Here is a 5,789-nt window from a genome sequence, read left to right as displayed (position 1 = left end):
TTTTGCTCCCAATATCTATCTTTACCCTTTATCCCGATTATCCCGCTAACATAAATAATTCCCTGAAACTTAGTAGTTTAACAGGGCTTTAAAATCCTTTGTTCAAGCCAGTGCAAGTGCATAGAGACTGTCTTAATTAACAGCCCTGGCCTGAAAGTGAAAAACATCAATTCTGCTCAAAGTCCATTGGTGAGGATTGGTTAAATGGTCCCTACCTAGATGCAAGTGTCCTGGCAGGGCAGCCACTTTTTATTTTTATTTATTTATTTTTTTAAATTTTATCGTTTCACAATGTGAACATTTTTTTGTGGCCCTTTACCAGGGGCAAAGAGAGGCAGCCAATTTTTAATGATGACTATGCTTTGGAAGCACACATTTTTTTTCCTCCCTCTTTCAGGCTGTGTGTGTTTTTAGAAGCTGTTCGCCATTCTACTTCAAGGGAAGAATACATGACCCATAAGTAAACCACCGAGGGAGTTGCATTTCTCTGGACATAGAAAATTATTTAGCGATAAAATAGAAAAAAAAAAGTCCCACTAGGGTCACTATATGCAATGAAACATTCAGTGGTTCTTGAAACTTAATATACTTGTACATGATACTGGAGCTACAGGAGCTTTCTTGAAACCAGAATCAGAATGAATTTAACACGTTGGATGTTAGGCCTAAGAAATGGATCAATTGAAACTGAATATCAGTAATATATTTCATCATGGGATCAGTTATGTCTGATGATGGAATTTTCATTTGCATGAGCTAAAATAATGTTTCATTTTACTTTTATTTAGTTTGAGATTTCTTTCAGGTGTAACTTTAAACTTCTTAACTGACACAGTCTTTTAATTTTTGAATAGTGGAGAACAAATAATATTTTAGAAAAGAAAGAAGGTATTAAAGGTACTGAAGGCAACATTGATTATGATAATATCAATTGATTGATTGCTGGACTCATTGACTGGTTTATGGTTGCCAGATTACTTACTTCCGTCAATTTTTAAACATTTTACTGAGCATCTCCAAATTGGCAGTATTACACTAGGGGCAAAATGTTGGTGTACAAAACAGAAAAATCTCACATGTTGCTACCAAAATCTTATTATAATAAATAAGAAATACAAATATGTTCCAGTGGTTTGGATAGTGCAAGATTGCTTTGTAAGGAACAAAGAATAAGACTGGAAGTGACAGTTTGAAAGGCACCCCATGTTACTCACGTGCAATGAGAATTTTAGTAGCCTTTTTTATTTTTTCTGTGAATACTCACTTGTGTTTGGGGTAAGAAAGAGATGGATTCCTCAAACCAAGACATAACCTAGCATTTATTTGTTAAAACTAGTTCACCTTCGGAGCAATAAATATGGAGATCCTGGGTACAGTGATGTGATGGTAAATGTTTAGCAACTGGCTCTCCAAGAGTAATTCAAACATGAGTATTGTCTGATTTTTTTTACAATAATGAGTAAGACAAAAGTAAAACGATGTGGACATATGTTAACACATCACTTGTTTGTCAACGATATGAGTGACTTCTTTCCTCATTCAGAAGATAATTTTCAAATACTGGAAGAATATTTCTCAAGTTTTGTGCTATTCACAATTAAATAGCAACAGGCACAGCACACTGTTAAGTTTAATCTGTGTTATTAACAGTTTCTCCATCACTTTCTCAAGTCTAGACACACAACAAAACAATAAATCACACCTTAATTTTTAGCCTTGGCCGATTTTCGTGCTGTAAAACTCTCACCATGGCCAATTTCCAGTTACCAAGGTGAGGTCTTTGAGTACTTTCTGAGATAACAAAAATTCTATTATCTCCTTAATTCAATGAAGTCCCAAGTCAGTAAATCAAAGTCTTAGTTTCACTGTAGTAGTCAATACCTAGTACTTAAGCATGAGCATTTTGCCCCTGGTCTCCAGGTAGAAGCAGCAGCGGAAGGGCCACCAGTTACTTAGGGAAAATGAGGAAGTGTGGTCAGCCTCTCTCACTATGCTTACCTCCTCCCACACTTGCTACCTGCTGTTTCTGACCTCCACATGAAACTTCTCGGTTGACTGGTTCTATTGTAAAAAGGATTTGTAATCTCTGCGCTTAAGACATGTAGGAAGGCATTTCTCTTTTACATAGATGCATTGGTAGATCGTTAATAGCCCTATTAACAACAGTGGACAAAGATGACACTTTTTTCTGCATTTATCTGATGCCTGACCACACTAGACTGGTTTCTGCTTGTTGTTTGTTTATTTGTCTATTTGTTTTGGCAATGCACTCACACAGACTCCTTCTGATGCGGGTCTCATCGGGATTTAAAATGGCTCCAAGCTGACTCTCTCTCTCACACATAACCCTCCTCTCCTCCATGGAAAAACATGTACATATTTCTATCCAGACAAACTCTGAAAGTGAAGGCCATTTCCAATGCAACATTGACTCTCCTTTGCTCTGGAAAAACCATTTCTTTTCCTCTGGATTTCCCTGACAGGAATCAGACACCATTTTATATTGTTAGACTCTCTCTTGGAAATACTTACCAAGTTCTCAACAAGCCTGTAGAAGTCCTTTTCACTATAGTTAAACTGAGGAGCTGACATACTCCCCAACTTTTCCTCAGGTGAACGGTTAGTGTGTGTGTTTGTGTGTGTGTGTGAAAGTAATAACAGGACAGCTTTTTCCAATCAAATCTCCCACACAACATCATCTGCCACTCCTAACAATCTTGATCCCTTCATACCCTATAGTGAGTTCAAGAGATCTGTATCTGATTTTTGGCCATACCCTTTGTAAATTTTGCTTGATACTTTAAATAGAACTTGCATTTTAACCAGTGATTACAATATAAATGTAGGTAACATGGGAGCAAGGAGCCACAACAACAGAAAAAATTGCCACTCAGAGGCTGATGAGTCATTGCAAGGGACTCGAGCACAGCCTGCCACATGGGAAGTATTTGGAGCACAGGCAGTGGGGCAGACAGGCCCACCGGGGTAACACTGGGGCACAGCATGGACAGCTGATCTGCCCTCCAGTCAGCACAAGCCCACTCAGTGGAGACTGGTCAGGAATGCAGAACTGCAGGGGGTGTACTTCACTGAAAAGTCTCAAGTCCAGTCCAGAGTTTCTACACAACCCAGGTGCACCAGATCTCATGAGAACCAGAAGTACCTATAAAGTCAACCATTAAAACCTGAGCTGCAGGGCCGACCCAGTGGCTCACTCGGGAGAGGGCACGCTGGGAGAGCGGGTTCGGGTCCTATATAAGTATGGCCGGTTTGCTCACTGGCTGAGTGCAGTGCGGACGACACCAAGCCGAGGGTTACGATCCCCTTACCGGTCACAAAGAAGGAAAAAAAAAAAAAACAACCTGAGCTACACAAAAAGCTTTCCTCAGGGAATCCACAGCAAAGCAACAATTTAAATTTTTCCAATCTACTATCAAAAACTGTTTTTGTATTTTGCTCAAAGAAAAATTTATACACACAAGTTAAATAGAGATCACAAGTAAAACATTTATTATTTTAAAAATTAGAATACAGTTAGTTAAAAAATCATAAAAGATGAAATTAAATAAATTCAAAGTCTATCTTCCAGGAAAATCTGCTTTGAATATTTTATTTTGCCTCCATTCAATTAACAATATATACAAGTATAGACTCGTTTTTGTCATTCTCAAGTTCCTGAGTTTTCTGCCCCTACCATTCTTTCTTTATACATGGTGGTTATAATTTACTATCAGCAAATACAAATCTTTATTTTAATTTTAATGGGAGTATGTGTTCTATTTTATGAATGTATTCATTTTTCTTTAATCATCATTTAGTATTTGGGTGGGGTTTATGGTTTTTGTAAACTATACTACTATGAACAAATTGTGTGTATATCATTTATATCAATTTATTTCCTTTCAGCAACCACAATAATATTGCTTCTTTCGGTGTGCATTTGCATTTTAATAGGTATTAAGCCTTAAGCCAAAGGCACACATTTCTAAAATAGAAATTCAGGTATCAGTTAATGAGAGACGGATATATTTGGAGGACATATTATCCCTTTCTTTTCCTCAAGAAATCTTCGTACTTAGACAATTTCCTGCAACTGCCTACTCATAAATCCAAGTCAAATCATATGTGTTATTCATATGATAAGCCCTCCTTAATTATTAATATTTTGGCAAATAATCTAAAACCAAGAAATATTTCTAAAAATTTTCATTGCAGTTACCGTGGCAATGCTAGATGCTCATGTAAAATTCATTTAAACTTCTCAAATCTGCTAAATTAGTTTAGCAATCTTACCTAGCAGTCTCTCTCTACAAGACATTGGGTCATTGTTCTGGATTACTCCAAAAATTATCTGCTAGAGGATTATGAAATAAACTAGTAAAAATGAGAAACAAAATGGAAATGATTCATTATATTATAATTTTCAATGTTTAGTACAAGTTTTTAGGAAAGTGCACAGGTTTTAAATTACACAGCTCATGTATTTCATAATTTCTTCCCTTCTAAATCTGAGGATATTCCACACATTTTGGAGAAATACCATCATGATATAGAACTCAGGTGCTTTTGTTTTCCTGGAATCACATAAGGAATAAGTTTCATTGTTAATATAGATGAGTTTAAGGAAAGCGACTGCACCAAGGTGGTCAAGCTGAAATTCTCCTCTTACCCAACTTGTAGCATCTTTTAGTGACCTTCACATCTGGTAATATAGATGATAACCACTTTGAGACTAAAAATATAAACTTTTAGAAAGTAATGTTCTAGGCTGTTCAGTAAAATGCACAAAATTGCAGAATGCATTTTATTGTCAAAGGTGGAGAATTTAGAGATTAGACAAAAATTTTAAATGTATCTTTAAAATTGATCAAATTGGGTTTTTCCCTCCAGTAAGATTGTTTTCCTATGTGGTTAGCTAAAAAATGTAAGTAAATAAAACAAACCAACAACAATAAATAAAACTGAAATTATTTCTTTCATTGAAAAAAAAGATGACAAATCTCCTGTGACATGTGCAGCAAAATACATATATGTGTGTATATACATATGTGTATATATGTATTTAAGTCAAAGCAGCTTTTAAAACTATTAATTGCATAGCATTTAGGGAAGCAGTATTTTGCTTAATATTCGCTATCATTAAAATGAACCCTTGGCATAAGCCTTTTATAATTTATAATATTAGAAAGAAAAAAAAGTGATTCTGTGCCTTTAATTTCCCTTTCTGAGCAGGGGAAGGCTGCACACCACTGACAGGCTCACTTGTTCCCGTCTTTAATGTGCAATCTGTTTTCTCCAGCGGAGGGCACTCAGTGTATCACAAACTCAAGCATTAGCACCAACAAGCTCTGAGCATCATCAGTCTCTGGAAAGCCTTCTGAATTAGACAAGGGCTGCCTCTCAGCACAGCTACAAAACACTTTAAACCTGACCAGCTAAATGGATAAACCTAGCCTGCATAGCTTTTAAACTGGGGTCTCATACAGCACAGGAGGGCCTACTTGCTTCAAGAACTGAAAATCCAGAGGATGAATTGCTTTATCTGGGAATGGCAAAAGCCAGCACAATAAGGAATGTCAGGTATTCTGAAGATTTTCTTTTTTTCCTCTCTTTTTACAGAGAAGTTGGTTACCTCCGAGATGGGCTGTAGCTCTTTTGCACAGATTGCCAATTACTGCTGATAGGTCTCTGGTGAATTACACAATGGTCCTCAGAGCCTGAAGGCCCTCCCCCCGCCCCCCCCGCCCCGCCTCCCTTTCCCCCACCACTCATCCCACCCACCCCCCGCC

At 37.1% G+C, this 5,789-nt stretch overlaps 1 protein-coding gene across 1 annotated transcript in view; it reads left to right on the top strand.

Annotated features, from left to right (window-relative positions):
- Positions 1 to 5,311: 5,311 nt before the first annotated feature.
- LRRTM4 (leucine rich repeat transmembrane neuronal 4) overlaps positions 5,312 to 5,789 on the top strand; it is a 5,830-nt gene continuing 5,352 nt past the window's right edge. Inside the window, exon 1 of the mRNA XM_008573673.1 lies at positions 5,312 to 5,580. The gene's annotated coding sequence lies outside the window, so the exon portion shown is untranslated. The remainder of the gene's footprint in view (positions 5,581 to 5,789) is intronic.

Source organism: Galeopterus variegatus, unplaced genomic scaffold, assembly GCF_000696425.1.
Source record: "Galeopterus variegatus unplaced genomic scaffold, G_variegatus-3.0.2 Scaffold951, whole genome shotgun sequence".
Classification (NCBI taxonomy): Eukaryota; Metazoa; Chordata; class Mammalia; order Dermoptera; family Cynocephalidae; genus Galeopterus; species Galeopterus variegatus.
Note: the sequence above shows the minus strand (reverse complement) of the source record. Positions and strands in the feature narration are given on the sequence as shown.